The sequence below is a fragment of the Herpailurus yagouaroundi genome, unplaced genomic scaffold, assembly GCF_014898765.1.
Source record: "Herpailurus yagouaroundi ecotype Mexico unplaced genomic scaffold, PumYag 192, whole genome shotgun sequence".
NCBI classification, from domain to species: Eukaryota; Metazoa; Chordata; class Mammalia; order Carnivora; family Felidae; genus Herpailurus; species Herpailurus yagouaroundi.
The window spans coordinates 22,077,085-22,098,681 of NW_024412423.1; positions in this window are offsets into that span (position 1 = coordinate 22,077,085).

Below are 21,597 nucleotides of genomic sequence, written 5' to 3' on the forward strand. Positions count from 1 at the left end.
TTAATCTCTGTGAGGCATTTAGAAAGTGTTTGGCACATAATACGTACTGTGTTGGCGTCAGCTCTCGCTGCTGTTGAATATTCTTGTTAAAGAAAAATATTGAGCCCATAATAGTGAAAGACGTATGCAGACAGCCGACCTGGAAGGTGTTGTTCTTTCTGCACAGACCGTCCTGGGATTCATATTTCTGCTCTGCAGCCTATCTCTGTGTGTCCTTGGGAAGATACCTTTGCTGTCGAACTCCTCAGTTTATCTATCTGTATCATAGGGAATGCAATACTTGCCTTGCAGACTTGGGAGCTTTACAATATAAGAGCCACCTGGAAGAGCCACCCGTGAGCTTCTGAGGGATGGGGGCCCTCTATGGTTGTCTCAGGTGCTAGACAGGCCCAGGGTGGAGAAGATGGGGCGGAGAAGACTGAGCAGCGATCTGTTCTGAGGAACGGGTTCCTTCCAGTGAGGTAGGGCTGCTGTCTGAGATGGTCGTGTTGCTGCAGGGAGATATGTGAGGACAGGCGAAGAGAAGGGTCGTGTTGGGATCTCAGGCTGCCTGGAGTCTCAGATCTCCACTTGTGGGAACAGCACAAGAGGAGACTGGGCGAGGGGGTGTTTGAGCCCTAGTCCCCTGCTTAGCCCTCCTCGGCCATGAAGGCCACGACTCGCCCTCCCAGGACCTGGTGACATGTCATCTGTGAATTGAAGTTGATCTTCGCAGAGCCTGCCTTCTCATCATGCCCTGGGCTCCACAGCTGACTTTTTGTTCCCAGTGGGAATCGGGCGGGCCCCTGTCTGCCTTCCTCCAATCGCTGGAGTCACCTGGGCTGTGACAGCCCTCAGGAGGCACCTTCAGGAGGCTGGCACCACGGCCAGCCAGCCTGCTTTTGAGGCCTAAAGAAGAGGCTTCCCCAGACATTACGTGGGGAAACCTGACAGTTCTCCTGACACTTGGCCTGAGGGCATGTAGGGTATAGGGTTGGGAGCATTGGAGGGGACACTGGAAGGGAGTGTTAAGAGGCCCCTTTTGAGTGGCCTGGAGCTCCCTCCCAGGGAGAGGAAATTAAGGTTCTGATATCTGGCCTTGATACTTGTTTAAAAAATTTTTTTTAATCTTTATTTTTGAGAGGAAGAGAGACAGTATGAGTGGGGGATGGAACACAGAGAGAGGGAGACACAGAATCCAAAGCAGGTTCCAGGCTCTGAGCTGTCAGCACGGAGCCTGACTCAGGGCTTGAACTCATGAATCACAAGATTGTGACCTGAGCTGAGGTCAGACGCTTAACCGATTGAGCCACCCAGGTGCCCCATGGCCTTGATACTTCTGTCAGGTGAGGTCCTCATTTTATTGTGTGGGAAAACAGAGCAGGGGTTGAGGCCATAGCTGTCCGGTCATGAGCTCTGGAGCTCTGTGGGGGCCATGGGCTGTTTTTGTGAAATTTCCTTTTTTGCCTTCATATTTTGCTTGGAGGGAGGGTATCCTAGTCTCTAGGTTCTTTGTCTCTCGTTTTCAATTAATGTGTTTGTAATTTTATTTTATAGCTGTGTGTATCTTCAGGGGACAGAGGGTGGCCATCTGTATGGGGGAACAGTCATAATAATCAAAAGATAGTGTTGCCAATTAGATTACTACTGTTAGGTCCACATTTAATGTGTGCCTCTCTGTGCTTTTACATGTGCTGCCTATGAGCCCCAGGAGGTAGGTGTTAGCTCCATTTTACAGATGAGGAAACTGAGTTTTAGAAATCCTAACTGACCACTCTGGAGTTAAATAAATAAAATAACTCCTCACTGACTGTTGTAATTACTAGTTGTTAATATTATTTGAAGGAACATGATACACAGTGTAGTAAATACACTCAAACCCAGGACTTAAAAAAATTCAAGTATAATTCAAGTATAATTCAAGTATAATTACTGTACAGTGTTGTATTAGTTTCAGGTGTACAATATCATGATCCAGTAATTCTATACATTATTCAGTGCTCATCTTGATGTGTTCTCTTAATCCCCTTTATCTAGTTCACCCATCCTCCCTACCCCTCCCATCTGATAACCACCAGGTCACTGTATTTAAGAGTCAGTGTTTTCTTTTTTTTTTGTCACTTTTTTCTCTGTTCATTTGTTTTGTTCATTAAATTCCACGTATGAGTGAAATCATATGGTATTTGTCTTTGGCTTACTTCTCTTAGCAATACACTCTCTAGATTGACCCATGTTGTTAGAAATGGCAACAGCTCATTCTTTTTTTTTTTTTTTTTCAAAAAATGTTTTAACGTTTATTTATTACTGAGAGACACAGAGCATGAGCAGGAGAGGGGTAGAGAGAGGGAAGACACCGAATCTGAAGTAGACTCCAGGCTCTGAGCTGTCAGCACAGAGCCCGACGTGGGGCTCGAACTCACGAACTGTGAGATCATGACCTGAGCCGAAGTCAGTCGCTTAACCAACTGAGCCACCCAGGTGCCCCAGATGTCATTCTTTTTTTTATGACTAATATTCCACTGTGTATACATACCACCTCTTAAATGTCTTTTACTCAGGAGTTTCCGATTCTGAAGTCCATACTCTTAATCTCTTTTAACAGCTTTTATATTCTCTCGATCTTGGTCCTATCATGTAAAATCAAAGACAAGGGTGGGGGGTATGCTTTCATCCTCCTGCATCTCATTGCTCTCAGAGCAAGGATTGTGTGTTGGGATGATTCTGGGGCTTAGCCCTTCCTCTCCAGTTTGTGACCACAAACCCTTTGCCATCCTCAGGGACCATACTGAATGTGGTTGGCTGATCAGGGCTCCACTGAAGAATTTGTGTCCAGTATTGGTGGTTCTAGGAAGTTTTCCCTCCATTGGTAGGACCCCCAGGGATGATGAAGTCCTATCTAGAGCCTGGCCTGGGTCTGTGATACCTCTAGAAGGGCTGCTCTGGTGGCAGGGGCACACAGGACCCTCTCCCTGGTGAGCAGATGCGTGGCCTACCTCTGACTCCAGTGGCACCTTCCTGAGAGACCCCAGACATCCTCTGGGGGCCGATGGCTGATCTTTGTCCTTTTGAGGCCAACTCTGAAACCTGTGCCGTCATCAAGTCAGAGAGAATGTGACGGATGTGATACGTGGGATTTGTAAGATCTCGTTCTCCTTCCTGTTTAGCCCCAGACTTTCTGTGTGAGGCTGCATGGGCTGTTGTCCATGTCTTGGCCACTGCCCCTTCCTCTGTAAAGTGGGGATGGCCATCCCTGTCCAGCCTCTGAAACAGGGTTGCTTTGAGGACCGCTGAGATGAGTTAGTGAAGGGCTTGTGGGTTCTAAATCTAAGTCAGTGTCTGCCTGTACCCACCCTCTGGCAAATCTTTGATTTTCACTGGGTTAGAGGTCGCATGTCTGCAGCCCCTCATATGTCCTCCCATTGGGTTATCGTCACACTGTAGCAAAACTGCTAGTAGGTGAGGTTATGTCTCCCCCATTCTGATTGCTCTTGAGGGCAGGGACTGTGCCTTGACCATCACAGAGTGGTGTGATGACACAGAGTTGACATTCATTAAATATTGTTGAATCAATAGATGATTGAATGCATCTGTTTCCAGCCTTGGGAAATGGCAGGATGTGCTTGGGTGTCTCTTCTGATCTCCAAATCGGCAAAGGACTTTGTCAGAGAAAGGTTAGGAATGTGAGGGATCACATGGGATATTTCCTTAATATTCTCTGAGTTGTCTATGGCTAGATCAGGTTTGGCTTGATCCAGTACCCAAACTGTCTCTATGACAAGGCTTGTTTCTCCCCATTCCTTGATTCCTTTAAGCAAAGTTCTATTCTCTAGCTCACATGGTTTAAAAGGTGGCTGCAGCAGGTCTCGCCCCACATCCTCCCTTATTTGGTCCCGAGGAATAGATGGAGAATTCCCAACTTTCCTAATGGAGATCCCGGGGCTTTCTCTGATTGGACAGCTTTGGTCACGTGTCCTCCCCTGAACCAATTACTTGGCCAGGGGAAGGCCCTGGCTTAGATTTGGGATGTGTCCTCCACCCCATATGGAATGAGAGTGTGGGAAGGATGGATCCTCCAATAAAATTAAGTCCCCTGCTGGAATGAGGGGAGATGGGTATGATGGAAATACAAGGTATTTTCACCATAGAGAACAAGTTATATTAAAAAAAAAAAAAAAAATCTGTGCATCATTTCGAGGCCCCTTCAAGATCAGAAGGTGTTTTCCTCTTCAGTTATCAGCTCCAGCCCCTGAAGTACTGTGTTTACCTATCCGGTTAGGGCCACATTGCCCTGCTGGTGCCGGCTCCCTGGCTTACCTGGGGACTGGCTGTTGGTGCTGGGCTCTTAGGTGCTTGCTGGCTGAAACATCTCTCCATCTGCCTGTCGCACTCACGGGATGTCAGCTGTGTGGGTCCCTAGATGTCTTGTGTTCCAAATGCCCAGGCAAGACAACTAAAGCCAGAAAGGCAAAGGCTTTTCCCTGATGGCACAGCTAGTCAATGCCAAAGCCAGGATTGGAACCAGGCGTCCTGGCCCTGTCCGAGCTCTCTTCCTTATACCCCCCTCCCCCACTTCTCTCACTATAATTTCTCCTTTGCACAAAGATTTTAGAGCCGTGGACAAAGGCAGGAGAGACTCATTGCAGGGGGCTAGAGGTCTCATTATGGGAGGTCAAGCACCAGAATGACGCCCTGTAGGTGGGCCCAGGCTCCAGACGCAATCCTGAGCCTTCCTGCCCTCGGGTGCCCAGCTCAGAGTGTGGGGTAGGTTTCCATCTCCAGAAAGTCAGCAGTTATGTGGGCCAGCCTTTGCATTTCTCTGAGCTCAGTGATTAGGGTCTCTAAGACTAACCATTATTCGTGTGTCTTGGGAATGAATGTTTTTCACACATGGAGCCTTTGCAGAAAGATTTAGCCTGGGGATGAAGCGGACGGGCTCTACATTGAGGGCAGATACCAATCATTTTTACAATTGTTTGCAACAGGAGAGGAAGCATGAGCTTAACAGTTCTGTTGTGGATAGATTTGGGGGAGAAACAGGAATGAACTGTCAACAGGATGGCTTCTGCTTTTATCCTGGGATCTGCTGCCGTTCCCTGCAATCCGGCTGCCCTGTGCAGAGCCCTGGGATTTACAGACATTCTTGCAGGTGCGGGCCTCATTGTGCGGAGCTGTCCCAGGGGCTGGGCCGGCATGTGTGGAGGGGAATCTGTCAGGTGTGTTAGGGCAGGGAGCACCCTCCTTAGGGGGAGTCTGGAGCAGGCCCCACATTTCTCTTACTTGGGGGAGGAGCCCAAGCCGGGAACCCAGACCTGAATGAGCACCCAGTGGCCTCCTGAGCTGGACTAAGCCCCGCTTATGTTTTCAAAAGCACTAGACAGCAGTAACCACGAGGAACAGTCTTTTCAGCAAGGGAGAGGAAAAAAAAAAAAAACAAAAAAACCTCCTGCTCAGAAATCCATTTGTGGGAAGTTTGAAGTTTGAAGCCCTCCAGCTGCAGACTGGCGGCCTGGGTGGTCGAATGGGTGGGACGGGTGTCCTCGGAGTGGAAGGAGAGCAGAGCCTGGGGCAGCTGGGGAGCAAGGCAGGAGGGCAGCACTTTGCTTTAGCCACAGCAGTGGATTTGCCGTGCGGCAGACCTGGATTCAGGTTTTGCCTCTTATTTTGAGCCAGCTGCAAGATCTTGGCAAGTTACTTAGTGACTCTGAACCTCAGTTTACTTACCTGTAAAACAGGGACAATGCCTTCTTGGTTATTAAGAGAATTAAATGATAGGATATACGTAAGCCTCTTGGCACAGTGCTTGGTACAATCTCTGGTGGTGGTGGTTGCTATGAAAAACAGTGTTGGCACCAAGGATGACCCTGTCCCAGTCTCCATCGACACCTTCCAAAGGTACTTGAAATAAACGTATAATCCATGCACAAACAGTGTGTTTCTAGACAGGTTGCTAGCCTTCTAAGCAGCTGGCCGCCTTTATGCCCCTGTGTTGTAGACCTTCTAGAGTCATCACGGATTAATATTGATACAGGAAATATTTCCACATGATTTGTCACTTTCCAAATAAGAGGTAGTTATGGGTGGGAAAGGACTCTGGACCTAATTTGCATGATTCCTGGTTCAGGGAAGATGCAGGTAGGAGCTGGTCACACACACACCTGGGCTGCTAAAACGCGGGACAGGTGGAAAGATAGGGAGAGAGAAACAGAAATTGGGGTCCAGGATGGTTTCCCATACTCCACCCTCATAATAATCAGAGAAGGAAGCCAGGGGAAAGGAAGTCCTCCGTGGTCAGCCTCTGGGGTCTGCCAGCTGCTCCTGGGCAGACAGTTTTACTCCATCTTAGACAAAAGGGATGCCATTTATCCCAGATCTCACAGCTGGGAAGGAGCAGAGCTGAGACTCAAACCCAGGCTTGTGCCTCACTTCCCCAAGTAAGTTTCTTCAGAAGCTTGTACTTCTCTATTTCTAGGAGAGCAAGGTGACCTGGATGGTGCCACATCATGACATTGGGGCATTGAGAAGCCCGGAGACGGCTGGCAGGGGTGGTTTGATAGCCTTAGAAAGTCACCAAGATAAAGAAAAGTGCCTGGGGACTTTGGGGTTCCATATGTTCTGGGCATCAAAGGACGCTGTGAGCCCTTTCATGCCTGTTGCCTCCTGCAGGAGAGCAGGGACCTGGAACTGAGTTTCTGCAGGAAATCCTCTCCAGGCAACACCCTGCCCCACCTGGTGGCTGGTGATATTGCTGAGTGGGTAGTCTTCTATGGTGGAGGGGTGTGCCGCTGCCCATGCTGGCAGAGGCCAGGGGGTGTGGGGTTGGCACACTGGGAAGGTGGCAGACTCCTTCTCGCTCAGCATCTGGGTTCTTTGCTTCCCCGTAGGGGAAACGTTCCACTGTTACCTTTGTCTTGCCTTTGCGGGCATCCTCATGGCCCTTATTGTGTTTGCAGTTTACTGTTTTTTTTTTTCAACGTTTATTTATTTTTGGGACAGAGAGAGACAGAGCATGAACGGGGGAGGGGCAGAGAGAGAGGGAGACACAGAATCGGAAACAGGCTCCAGGCTCCGAGCCATCAGCCCAGAGCGTGACGCGGGGCTCGAACTCCCGGACCGCGAGATCGTGACCTGGCTGAAGTCGGACGCTTAACCGACTGCGCCACCCAGGCGCCCCTGCAGTTTAGTTTTTAATCATCTGCTGATTTGGTTAACTGCATTCCTGGCATCAGAATGTAAGCGCCATAAGGCGGGGACCGGTGTTGAGTTTGTTCAGTATCAGTTCCTGAAAATCCGGCCTCATACTTGGTATTCATTCTTTCATTGACGTGATACACATTTACTGAGCAACTTTTGCTCTCATTTGATGCTAGGATGGGGGTGCAGCAGTGAGTCCTCCAGGCGAGTCCCCCTCTCCTGGAGCTTACAGTCTAGCGCTGTGCACTGGGAGCTCCACAGGTGGCAGGACCAGTGACCCAGTGAACGGGGTCTGGTTCACAGCCCTGTTAGGTGTTCTGGCCGGTGGGCGGCAGGGCTCCAGCTCTTCCCTCCTGAAAGTGGACCAGACCGGAGCTCTGCTCTCCTCTGATGAAAGAAAGGGGCTGGCGGGAAGCCTGGGGCTCACCCGCCCAACCTGTTGGGGTTTCAGATTTGTTCCATGTGAGCAGTCAATTAATTAGTAATTGGAGCTACCCATCGTCCTGGGCTCTTGTGCGAGCTGTGATATCATTTGAAACCGGGCCAAGAAGCAATTAATGTGCTGTTTGCTGACAAGGATTTGCTGCTGCTCCGGGAGCAGGGGCTTGGGCCGGGAAGGCCAGTGCAGGCGAGAGGAGAAGGGAGGGCAAACATAGGTGTGGACGGAGGTGCTGCTACTGGGCTTGGTCTGGAAGGCTGGGTGGGAGTGGCCCTGCTCTCTTCGGACCCTGTCTTGCCCCTCCCTGCTCAGGCTCGTGTGCTGCAAGGATGGGGTTGGGACAGGTTTCTGGAAATTCTGATGGCAGGCACCAGTTACTGAGCTCTTGGCATGTGCTGAGTGCCCTGGGTAGGAGTCCCTTCATCCCTCATGGCACCCCTAAAGGGGGAGGGTCATGAGCCCATTTGAGAGGCAAGGGGACTGAGGTACCAGAAACAAAAGAGTGGGCCCCATGTGACCCAGGCAATGAGTGGCCAGGTAGCATCTGGACGCCTGGAAGAGCCTGTCTGTTCAGGCAGGTACCCCTCGGGGACAGGAAGGGTCAGTCCCGGGGCCTACTGCCAGGTCACCGTGACTTGCTGGGGATGCAGGACTTGATAAATGATGGCATTTCGTAATCAGCGTCTGCCTCTGAGGGGTGGTTAGGTGGAATCTGGTAGAGTGGGCTGGTCCGGCCCAGCCCACGTGATGAAGCACTGGCCTGAGACAGAGTGAGCGGCCAGTCTGGAGTGTTGCTGAGGATCAGGGAGCACTTCCCCATCCTAGGTATTCGTGCTGCTCCAGGGCCTGGGGGGATTATCTCTGCAGAAGCCACTGTAGATGGAGGTGGCCTGATCTGAGGGAGGCCTGGGGCTGGGGGCTCTCTCTCAGTGGCTGGGGCACCCAGTGCTCTGCCCTCTCACCCTTCTCGACAGCTTTGGGGCTGGCCTGTGTGAGTTCTGTCTGCCCTGCTGTTGACTCATTCTGGGTGGAATTATGTACAGAAATTAGTCAACAGAAGCCATTCCCAGGACCAGAGGCAGCTCTCTGCAGGCACTGTGCAGGTACCCTGCCTACCCTGGTGGTCTTTGCAGGACACAGAGCATTGACCATCATGGGTACACTTTTGGGGATGGTGGGGTGCTCACTGCAGAGCAGTGTAGTTGCGGGCTGGTGGCCTGGCCCAGCCGCCTCCCCCATATACCCTGGGTGTGAGAGCGAGGCCTGGTCTCTGCTAGCTTGCCAGGGATAAATGGAGACCTCGGACCTGAAAGTGCTGGAGCCATCCCAGCCAGCCCCTTGCTGAGCACGCCATGTCCCAGGCACAGTGTTGGGCACTGAGGATTCAGGGAAGACATTTCTGAGTGTTTTCTTGAGATAGGGGCTGGAAGAGCCTAACAGATGCGTGTCCCATGGGAGAGTTCTTTGATTATTTTTTTCTTTAAGGTTTATTTATTTTGAGAGCGAGTAAGAGCAGGAGAGGAGCAGAGAGAGAGGGGCAGAGAATCTCAAGCAGGCTCTGCACGAGCAGCACTGAGCCTGATGTGGGGCTCACACTTATGAACTGCAAGATCGTGACCTGAGCCGAACCCAGGGGTCCGACGCGTAACCAACTGAGCCAACCAGGCGCCCCTTTGTTGATTTCTTTAAGGTAGTATGGCCACACGGTGACACTGGCTGGTTAGTTGGTACTTAAGGTGAAAGCAGCATCCCTCTGCCTGCTTCCAGCCTGCTTTCCAGGTGCCTGCTTGGTCCCCTCCCAGAGGTGTGCTCAGTCCAGCAGGCAGGGATGTGCATGGCTGTGTTCCCTCCATCCTTCTTCTTTTCTGTGGACAGTAGCATTCTCTACATGCCGAGCTCCTCCATTGCCTTTTTTCCTTTTCATGCTTGGCGTATCTTGGCCCTCCTTCTGTATCAGCTCATGCAGAGTGGACTCCTTTTTAACGGCTGCCTATTACTCTGTTAGAAAGCCGGGCCATACGTATTTGTATGTTTTGACTCACACCCCGCTGATGGGCTTTGCACTTGCTTGCTTTCTTGGCTGTAATAAGCCACGCCACTGCAGCGGGTGTCTCCGTGAACGCGCACACCTGTAGGAACAATTCCTGCAAATGGAAATGGTGGTTGAAGCGTGTATGTGTTGTTGACTTCTGTTGATTCTGCCATGTTGCCCCGTGAGGAGGCTGTGCCAGTTTCCTCTCTGAGCAATAGCGTGTAAGCGGTGTACTTGGCCATAGCTCCACCCAATCAGAGCGTTGTCGAACGTGCTGACCTTTGCCGGTCTGACTGGTGAGAAGTGGTATCTTCCTGCACTTTTGGGTTGGTGTGGTGGTTTGTGGGTGAGCTCTTGTCCATATGTGAAAAGCCAGGTATGGCTCTCGAGGCAGGTCGAAGCAGAGTGCTCTCTGAGTGATGCTGTGACCTTCCCTCTGCAGGTGGGTTTGCTCCCTCTAACAGCCTGTATCGAGTGCTCATTCCTTTATAGACACCGGGTGGGAAGGGGCAAAGGAGAGCTGGGACAGGGCTGGTGGGGCCATACCGTCAAGGGTTGGGTGAGGAGGGGGACGCCTGTCTGTGGTGCTGGGGAGGGCCTGGCTGCGTCTCACTGGAAAAATGGAGCAGCCCTTTAGACCAAGGGAAGGATGGGGTGCAGCTTTCTCCGTGCAGGGCCTGGTGGGCAGTCCTTCCTGGAGGCACAGAAATAGATGCCTTAGAGAGCTAGGGTACCTGCTGGGCGACACCTTGCTCCTCACTGCCAGGCTCCAAGCCAGCGGATGCTCACTGCCTGGAGCTTGCTGTGTGGCCATACCTATGTGGTGGGGGAGCCCCACAGGTGTCCTTAGGAGGCATAGCCCTGCTCCCCAGCTCCCTGCCCTTGTGCGCGATCAGTTGTAGAGGCCTGTCCGGATGCCCTACCACCTTCCCTTCCATGCCCCACCCCCCCCAGCCTGATGCAAAGGCATCCCTTGGCCCTCCTCACATTGATCTCAGTGACTCCACCTGCTCCCACTCTCTTCCCACCCGCTGGGCCACTATGGCTCCTTAGCTAACGCCATCACCTAATGGCAGTGCTGGGCATGAGGCTGCACACCTAGAAGCTTCGTGGATCGAGAGCAGAGTCCACATCTGTGGCTGGTCCCTGTGTCATACTCTTGTCTCCAAATCTCCGTGTCTATACACATCTGCCGGCTCACCCTCTCCAGACTTACCCGGGAGCTTAACCTGTTCCATCCACCCCTCTAGCCTGGGATCTCCCTCTTTCTTTGCTTCATACCTGCGTCCCTTGAGACGGCAGGCAAGGCCACCACTAAGGCGGTGTTCTCCTGCTGCACTACATGCTCTGTTTGTCCAGGGGTCATGCTGGGGCCAGTCTCCGGGGTCCAAGGGAGCAGTGGTGGCAGTGGTAGTTGTGGAAATGACAGCCAGCACATGCAGTGAGTGGCGGATATGAGTCTTCAAGTCTGACTGTGGAGCTCGTGCTCTTAGACAGACGCTTAAGATCTCACCTTAGCAGGGGGAGCAAGAATTGCTTACTCAACTAGGACATCAGCTTTGGTGTCTTACCTCCAGCACATGGCAGGGGCTCACGAGCTGGTGGATGTAGGGAAGATGAGAACCACTGAAGGTTTTTGAGTGGCAGAGTGGCGTGATCAGACAGTCACCCGGTCACGCATGGATGGACCGGAGAAGAGGAGGCTGTTCTCAAGGGTGATGGAGCAGGAGTGCCTCTCCGGTACCTTCTAGACCTCCATCTCTGGGTGCCAGGCATAGATCTGCCTACCAGGCTGGGCAGGGCAGGGCAGAGTGGGGCCGGCTGTTAGAGCTTCACCTGCCTCCCGCACAGTGCCTCGCACATGGGTAGCACAGAGTAGGTGCTCAGTGGGGAGATGCTGGCTGAGGTTGGATCTGGACCCTGACTTTGGGTAAAATCCGGGTGGAAAGGCATTCCCAGTGGGCTGCCTATCACACTTTGTTCTTTGCAAGCAGAGACGAGAGTCAGACAGAGCGAGATGTAGATGGTGTTTGGGTTCTCCTGTTTCTCAGGCGGTGACCAAGGCAAGCTGTTGAATGGGTTAATAGGGTGATGATGAGGCTTTCCGTGAGGATCACTTCGGGCACTGTCTGTAAGGAGCCTAGCACACCTGGGGTACAGCATGTGCTTAGCTCACGGCAGCCCCTTGATGGCGGTGAGAGAAGTCACGCAGAGAGCCAGTTTGGGTCTGACCCTGCAGGAGTCAGATCACAGTGAGAATGACACTCTGGATCCACTGCCAGAGCACGCACTCTTGCCAGCCCCCCTGGGTCTGCTGTGTGGCCCACCGTGTGGCCGTGGCAGCAGAAGCCCGGCCTTGCTGCCGTGTCTGTGGCCTTCAGCGGGCGGGGTTGGCAGGATGTGGTCAGGATGATGATATTTGTGCCCTGCTGGCCTGTCTGATGAGGTGACCATGTCACCGACCTACCTGGTCCTCATGAGTGCCCTGATCCCTGGCTGCGCTGGCCATTGGTGGACAGGTTGGCCTGAGGCTGGCTCGTGGAGGGGAGGGAAATCGTTGACAGTATCAGGACCTGGTGTGTGGCCAGAACCTGCACTCAGCCCTGTGCCAGGCTGACATCCCCGGGTGTGAGTCCTGTCACCAGGCACAGGGGTGACAAGGGGGAAGGAATGTCTTGGGAGGCCGGGCAGCCATTGTTGGCTGGCTTATTTGGATTAGGCTTTTCATGTGAGGGGAAGAAAGGAATCTGCTTTGTCGCAACTAGGGCATCGGGCTGGAGGCACAGTTGGTGTTTCTGGCAATCCCCGGCACTCTCCAAGGCTTATTTGTTGCTTTTCCAAGACACATCCAGGTGCTCTCTGTTATGATAACAAGTGGTGACACAGTTAGCTTGAAATGGGAAAAACAAACAGACTGAAAATAATTGGATTTGGGGTGGCTTGGCACTGAATCTAGGCTGCCACTGCTCAGCCGAGGGCTGAAGGTAGGCACCATCAAAGGCACCTCTCCCCCCGGAGCCATGGGGGCGCTGGAGTTGGGTGTGGCCAAGTCCCTCTCCCCTATTTCCTCTTCTACTGCCATGTAGCTGTGGGCTGCTTGAGGGTGGAGGTGCCAGATGGTGCCTGAGGTCCAGAGCAGGGGCGTGGTGGGCCCGGATGTGAGTGAGGCAGTTTATGTCTGTTTGGAGGAAGCTGGGCCAATGTTTGGACATCTTTATGGTTTTGGAAGTTTCTTGGCCTCACCCAGAGGAGCCATAGTTGCATCAGAATCTGAGGTCCTCTCCTTGGTGGCCCATGTAGAGGGAGAGAAGAGCAAAGAGCAAATCCGGAGTCTTGCAGGACGAATGGACGGAAGTGAGATGGCTTTCTAACTCTAGGCCGCTGCTTCGACCCCCTTCTGCCTCATGAAGGGATTCACATTGTACATCTGGAGGCTAGTCTGGGCAAGGGAATGAAGTAGGAGGAATAGGTCTGGTATGTGCGGGGCCTCTTGGGTACTCATGATTGAGTCTGCATCACAGCAAAAGACTTAGAGGGGTAAGTTTCGCTGCGGGGAAGGACGGGCAGATAGGCATGGTTTTGGACCTCCCTTACTCTCCCGTCGTCCATCGGAGTCCTTGGTTTCATTGGACACATTTGCACCTGTCAGTCAGTGACGTTGGTCCTACTGACCACAGGCCAGTTTCACTGGGACCCCAGGACCCTATGCAGTAAATAAGTATTTGCTATGGTAGTTATAAGTCCTGCCTATCAAATACTTCTGTTCTACTCCTGGCCATGTAATAGGACTGTACTTCTCTGTCCCCTTGATGTTACATGTCGCCGTATACAAACCCAGAGTACCATGAGCCTTCCTTTCTTTTTCCCTCTGGTGCAGAATTCCAGAGAGTGGCTGATCTGTCTGCTCAGCCCCAGAATGAAGTCAAGGCCAGGTAGAAGCTCCAGCTGGCTTGTGGCAAGTGTGTAATATGAAGAAGGAGGAGCCCTGTGTGGGTTCAAGCCATTGAGACTTTGGGGTTGTTTGTAATTGCAGCATAATCTAGCTCATCTTGATGGCAAAAGAGGGGGGAGAATAAAGGGACTAAATCCGGTGTCCAGCCTAGAATCAAAATTTAAGAGCTTATAAAAGTAGCAAGTGGCTTTTTTGCACTGCCTTCTTGCTCATTAAGCACCAACTACACTGGATTTCTTATTTGAACAAACCACCATCTCTCCCACCTCAGGGCCTTTGCACTTCTTGTTTCCTCATAGTGAAGCACTGTTTCTGCAGGTTTTTGCAAGGAACACCTCCTTCTCATTGTCTCAGCTTAAGAGTAACCTCTCAGAGCATCTTATCCGGAGTTCCTCTTCCCCCTCTTATCACTTAAATACCTTACTATATTTACCTTCATAGCACTTAACCTGTTTGTTTACTTGTTTATTCTCTGTATGATCTCTGAGGTCAGCTGCATGAAGGCCAGGACCCTGATCATCATGTTTACATTAGGCAGTGTGTTCAATAGTGCTGGTCCAGTATGGGACACCTCGACATACTGGATGAGTACACACATTGGAGGGTGAAGGGCACGGGATTTATTGCAGTGACCTAAGGGTGGTGCCTTTTTATATAAATAAAAAAAACTTAATGTTTATTTTTGAGAGAGAGAATGCAAGTGGGGGAGAGGCAGAGAGAGGGAGACATAGAATCTAAAGCAGGTTCCAGGCTCTGAGCTCTTAGCCCAGAGCCCGATGTGGGGCTCAAACTCACAAACGTGAGATCATGACCTGAGCCAAAGTTGGGTGCTTAACTGACTGTCACCCAGGCGCCCCTGTATACAATTTTTTAATGTTTATTTATTTTTGAGAGAGAGGGAGTGCGAGCTGTGGAGGGGCAGCAAGAGAGAGAATTTGAGAATCCTAAGCAGGCTCCCCACTGTCAACACAGAGCTGAATGCAGGGCTCGAACTCACTAACCGTGAGATCATGACCTGAGCAGAGTTGGACACTAAACTGACTTAGCTACCCAGGTGCCCCAGGGTGGTGCCTTTTAAATACACTTGTCGAGTACCGACAGCAGAGTGGAGCTTAATAAGTGTTGAGTGAGTGAGTTCTGGGAGGGAAGGGGTAATGGTAGTGCCATTTCAGAATCTGGGAGAAGACTGAGCTCTTTGAGGGCAGGTACTGTAGTACCTTTCATCTTCTCTCTGCCCCCAGCGTGTACATGCAAAGAGCAGAGAAGGTGCCGTGGATTCTCTAGGGAGGGAGAAAGTTACTAGGGTGGCGCCTGGGGCCATCCACTGCCACCCCGACTCAGTTTACTTGGTACCAGAATCCAGTGACGTTAGGGCAGAGGCATGACTGGCTGGAGAAGCTTCCCAGGCTGCAAGGCAGTGCCCTATGATGGTTCTAGAGGGTGACAGAGATAGAGTCCACATATGAGAGAGAAGGATGAATGAATGAATGAATGAGGGAAGGCTGGACACCACCAGGGCCAGCTAGAAGAGGAGGCCGTCTGATTGTGTGCCCTCGGGGTGGGGGGCGGGGGGGTGGGGAGCAGGGCCTAGACTGTTCCATGAAAATTGGTGATAGATGTCAGCTCACTTTAAGGTGGAACTTTTTGTCTAACAGAGTGGCCTTCTAGGGACCCAGCCTGGGGCCACTTGCCATCTCTGGAGGTGGGTAAGCAGACATGGCATGAATTCCCACCCCTTACCATTCCAGAAAGGAGACGGAAGCATTAGATTTGCGAGCCCCCTATCAGAGATTTTACTGAGCCCTTGTGGACTGGGGTCTGGAACAGATGTGACACGAGGTAACTGCCAAGGGGCTGAGTTGAGTGTTAGGGTCCCAGGTGTTTCCCAGATGACCAGGGTGTGGGCCCTGAGGGGTGACATCCCTGAAAGGTAAGGTTGAGCAGCTTTGTCAAATGCCCTGAGCACTGGAGATGGGAGAGGAAGGGTTCCTGACCACACGCTGGGCATGAAAACTCTGGTTCCGTGTGCTTGTGTAACAAGCTGGGCAACCTGGGCAGGGCCACGCCATGTGGTGGCCTCTGGCCTTTTGAGTCTCCACTCTCCTGCATCCTCATGGGCTTTCCTGAAGGAGGCAGTCACACTGTAGTCCTCAAAGGGCTCAGGGTCCCTCTGGCAGATGTTCGACCCCCATGCAATCGTACAACTGGCCCTGTGTTTCTGAGTTGCCCTAAGGCAGGAGGAGGAAGAGGCATCCCCAGGGGCAGGTTGTTGGTATTGTGAAAATTAATTAAGGGCAACCTCATTGGAATAGTCAGTAGGTTGGCCAAAGGGGAGCTCTCAAGCCCTACCACTCATTGTCAGTTGCAGACCCGATTGGAAGTGATGGACCTTGCAGGTGGATACTACTTTACGATCACAGCAGGAGGAAGAAAGGCTGACCTTGCCCGCCCCCAGCGATAGCCCAGCCAATGAGAGATGTTCACAGCTCAGCCAGTGAGGAGCCACTGTAGTTCCAGCTCCCAGTTTACTGCAGTGGATTTTCTGTATATAACAGGGTTCCTGAATTCCCCTTTCCTCCATAAAAGAGCACTCCTCTCCTGTGTTCTCCAGACTTGCCTATAGTTTTGCTATGGCTTCCTTGTCTTGGATCGCAGTTCTTTCCTATTCCTGAATAAACCCATTTTTGGGGGGAGTTTTGTTTTTTTTTTTTTTTTAATAGAAGTTAATGTTCATTTATTTTTGAGAAAAGAGTGTGCAAGCAGGGGAAGGGCAGAGAGAGAGAGAGAGGGAGACACAGAATCGATAGCAGGCTCTAGGCTCTGAACTGCCAGCACAGGGCCTGACATAGGGCTCAAACTCACGAGCCTTGAGATCATGACCTGAGCCAAAGTCAGATGTTCAACCGACTGAGCCACCCAGGCGCCCTGGGAGTTATATTTTTAAGGTTAACTGTATGTAATCGGGAGCATTACTGGATTGGGGCTCCGGGATCTCCATCTCTGGCCTTAACCTTTGCCCTGGCATACCCCACCTTCCCCTGCAGTCTGGCCTCCCCTCCCTCTAATGGTGCCAAGCCTTGCTACCCATGTAGCTGTTGGTATCTCGCCACCACTCTCCATGACTTGTCCAGCAAGGGACTAAAAGGAACCTCTTCAGAGTCCCCCACCCCCAGCCAGGGCTTGCAGACAAAACTCATAGGTGTCTGCACTTGGCCCTAACTCTTTGTTTTTCTAGGTCAGGGGGTTCTCCATTCTTGGAAAGTAGATCCCAACTACAAAACATATTCTTCTCTAGCCTGACGAGCCCCAGAAAGAGCCCCCAGAGAAAACTGCCACTTCGTGTTCTACCTGGCTGAGGGCCGACCCCCTCCTCACCCTCACCATGGGTGCAGCTACACCCCTTTCCCATCCTTAAACAATGAAAAACCTTGAGGAGCCCAGCCCAACAAAAGCTTGGGCTGCTATCTCGCTTGATGTCTGGCCCCTCTCCTCCCGTGGGGAGTGGATAAACTCTCGGTGCAATTCTTTGCTGCCCGCGTCACTAGCTACCCTAACAGGGACCCAGTGGTAATGGCTGGAGGACATGTGTGGAGAGAAGGCATGGGTCGTTATCTGCCCTCTGATGGCAGGGCTGGTGTCACTGTTCCTCATGCCAGTTGAGCTGCTCAGCCTAGGGCCAGGTGCGCAGCAGAAGGCCAGTCACACACTGTGGTCCAGGCAGACCCATCCGGCCCTGTAGGAGGTGAGATGTGGATGGGTCAGGGTTTCTCCATCAGGACAGGCAGTATACTGGTACAACTTCAGTGTGACCTTGTTGCATGGCAGTTGCCTCAGCTGCCAGAGGGGGTTAGTGGGTCTGGCCCGTCACCCTGGCTGCTGGGGTGTGGTGGTGGGCCCGAAGGCATGTCTGAGCTGGTTATTGGGGGTGAGTGACACAGTCGTGGCAGGGAGGGATGTGGAGAGGCATTCCCTGAGTCTCTTGTCCTGTCTGGGTGTTACTGTTAAGAGGGACAAAATGTGGGGTGGATGTGTTTTGGGGGGGGGCGGCTGAGGAGCACTTACTTGGAGCATCTCCTGAGTTCTGCTTAGCTCCTTCAACCTTCCAGAGCACCTGCTGTGTGGTGGTTACTGGGCAGGACAGACCAGGTCCTGGCACTTAGGGGAGGTCATACAGACTCACTATGAGCAAGGGCAGGAGGTCTTGGTGGGAGGAGTATAATCTGCCTCTGGGCTGAGCCTTCAGAAATCATCCCTGATAATGAAGTGGCAGCAGCAAAGACTAACAGATTCCAGCGTATTCCGTGAGGCTACCTGACCTTTGGGGCCTTGTTCACGATTCAGTGAGCCCAGCTATACTGTGATGTAGCATAATAAACTATCATACACCACAACTAATAGTGATAGATGATTCTTATTAATGTAGTACAATATTACAGTAGCTCTATTTTCTAGCCCTATCGGGCTCACATGCATGACCTGGTGTGACTTTAATCCCTGCTCTGAATTAGCACCCCCAGTGCTACCATGGCTCCCTGTCTCGTCGTGTTCATGCCCCCTGCATGATTGGAAATTTGAGTACGTTCATTGGTTACTTGCCGCTAGAAGGGAAGCCGCGAGGATGTGGATCTTGTCACTCATTGTTCTGTCTCCTGTGCCCAGAGCAGGCCTGGCATGGGGTAGTGACTCAATAGGTATTTATTCAATGATTAAATGAACGATTCAAATGCAAGTTGGATTTTTATATCGTTCAGTTGAATTCAGTCTTCCTGCTGTCCCATGCTCCAGAGGAGGCAGATGAGACTCAGTGAGATGAAATGGTAGGTCCATCTGACTCAGCTGGGAGGCACCAGGGGTGGAATTTGGACCCCTATGCATGCACAGGTCAGGTGAGTATGGGCATTGCCTAGTTGCAGTGTGTGTGGGTAGACCCTGGCATGCGTAAAGGCCATGTTCGAGCAGCTGTCACTTTATTGCACGTGGCATGTTGAGATGGAAAGGCTTTGCAGGAATTTCGCTTTATAGGCACATAAAGGCCTTTATTACCCGTAGTGTGGACGTGGGTACAAAGAGTATTCTACTCTGCTTTCTACCAAGGGGTTTGTTTGTTGGAGGTCCCTGTGGAGGCCTTAGCTCCTGACTCTCTCTGAGGCTGGACCCCAGGCAGGAGGAAATGCTGGCCGTTGGCAGGGCTTGGTACCCTGGGCGGCTTGACATACAGGGGGCAGGATGGAATGGCGGCATCCTTGGGTGAAATGCAGGTTTAAGCTGCCTCAGTGGGACATGTGACGTTATGTGGCTTGTTAAATCCTACAGGAGCATGGAAGAGAGCTGCTTCCAATTATCAGAATGAAAATTAATGAAAGAAAATCTCTAGCCAGGCTGCCCAATGGTGGGGCAGGGAGAGTTTTTGTTCTGTGGTCAGGATTGGCCAGCAAGTGTTGGGGCCATCATGTGCAAGCCAGGGGAGGAAGCATAAACTGTCTGCAAATGATTGGACTGGGGGCCAGGGGGTCCTTGCTAATCCTCACAGCTTTGTCCCCTTCGCCAAGACCAGGAAGGGAAATGAGGCTGAATAGGAAGCTGGACACAGCTTGGTTTGCGGAGACTTGAGACAGGAGGAAAGCCCCTTGGTGCCCTGGCCAGCCTTGAGGACCGAAGGAGACCTTGGATTTGGTCTCTTGAAGGAGTGACGTGGAGCTGTGGGCTGCCAGTGAGATTCAGACCTAGGGCAAAGCTGGGACGGAACTTGGGCTCACTTTTGAGCCTTTGCTTGAAGACCTTGTACTCCGGTGTCTTGACGGTGAGGGGCAGCCCCCAGTGGGCTTGACTGTCTTTGCTTTGGGTCCTGAGGACAAGTGCAGGGTACCACGGTTGAGCAGATCAAGTCACTGGTTATACCAGCCATCCTCTGCTGCTACTCTGGATAAAGGGGGTGGTGTTGGCCTGAGCTGAGAACCACAGGCTGAGTCCTGGCCCTTTGGGTGGATCGGAGTCTGTTGTTTGCGTGTGGGAGCAGGTTCCAACATGCGCAGCCTCGTGTTGGAACTCATTCTCGAAATGGTGCCTGAGTACCGTCTTCCACCATCTAGCCAGTGGGCACTCAAGGGAAGGAACATTTTTCCAGGTGCCCAGGCCACTCACGTGATCTCACCTGGCTGTCCTCAGATTAGGATACTAGATACTCAATATGTGCTCAGTATTAGTAACAACCTAGGAGGTTGATACCACATCATCTCCATCTTACTGGTAAGAAGCTGGGGGCTTGGTGAGGTGACTTGGCCCAAGGACATGCAGTCAGGAGAGGCTGGACAGAAACTGGGCGGTGTGACTCCCATCAGAGCTGCTGCTGTGAGGCACAGCTTTCTGCTACCTCCTTGGATGGCTGACTCCCGTGACCTCCTGTGACTCTTAAGCCTTCCCCTGTGGCGTTTCTGGACTTCTCATAGCACTCTTTGCAGGTGGTGAGTGTTGGGCACTGTCAGCTTTGCTTTGCCAATGGGGAAACTGAAAAGCTGAGTGGTTTGCCTGACTCACACGGGAACTACTTGACGCCTGTCTGTGGAACATGGTGCTAGGATGATGGCCAAGTTTTGGTTAAAGTAGTTGAGGTCCTTGGATGCCAATGGTTTATCACGTGGGCTGTTGTCTGTGGTTCCCTTGGTTTTGGTGAGCTGGCTGTCCTGTGTCTGGACCCCAAGGAGAGGTTAGTGATCTCCTGTGCTCCTGGCATGCTTGGCAAAGAGCTTCTCTTTCCTGGGGACTGCCCATGCTGGTGGACCACCCAGGGTGTTGGCTGGTGGGGTCCCGTGGGTTAGTGCCTGCAACCCTGGACGGAGCGGGCGGTGGGATGCTTGGGCTCGGTCGGCTGAACTGGACTGTTTCCTTGGATAGTTGTGTTATATTTATTCCCGCTAATCTACTTCTCTGTTTATACATTGCAAAGATCTAATAAAATGTATTTGAGGCCAGAGCAAAAGAGGAACATTACAGAAAGAAATAGAAGAGGAACGATCTCTTAGAGTACCTAGCTAATCTGAGCGGCTGTTGGCTCTGAAGTCCTGCCTTCTGAAATGCCAGTTCTCCTCTCCTTCCCTGTAAAAGTGAGAGTGTGACCCAGAGCATGGAGCACGGGCTGCTTTTGGGTGGGGTTTGCGTGGGGCCTCTGGAGGGCAGGAAGCTCTTCCCAGTCAGGAAGGCTGGCATCGTGGCTCTTCCATCTAAGGATCCCTGAGGGAAAGCCGGCTGATTTCGCTGCTTACGTGCCAGGACCCCGGATGCCGTGGCAGGGGAATGCAGCAATCTAAACATTTACATTCTGAAAAATGGGAAAGCATCCGCTTAGATATAAATTAGCCAGGGCCTGACGGGTTTATTACATCCTGGAATGCTTTCATGAGGCTTTCAGAGGGGTCCATGTTGCAGCCCCAGGTCTCCAGCTGGGCTGATCTGTGGCACGCTCCTAGGGGGACCCCACGAATCCATGGCTGGGCCTACTTGTCCTTCAATAGCCATGGGCCCATAACCGATTGGGTGGGGACACGGGAAGAGGGAAATGCAGGGTCTCACTGTGAACAGTGAGGCAGCCGGAGCCACGATCATCTTGAAGCTGACTGGGCGAGGTTAGCTGGGGAAAAGGGGAGAGAGGAACCAGATGTCCAGGCCCAATCAGCGGCTCCAGATGAAGGTGGGCGGGAGTAATGGGCTCTGCCCTTGCATAGTTCCAGAGCATGTGAGACAGGACTCACCAAGCAGGAAGAGGGCAAGGAGGGGAGTGGAAAGTGTCCAACAGAAGGGGATCTTATGTGCTAGGTGGGTGAGGGGTGCTTTCACACGTGTCTTGGACTGTAAGCCCCAGGGGCCAGGCTGGGTGTGAACTCTGCAGGGATCCTCCTGGCTCGCTTAGCTTCTGGCTCCCCTAGAGTGGACTCAACAACTGTTTGGGTAGATCATCAGGGGTGGGCCCATGCTCCAGGGAAAGCTAACTGAGTCCCAGGCTCAGGGAGT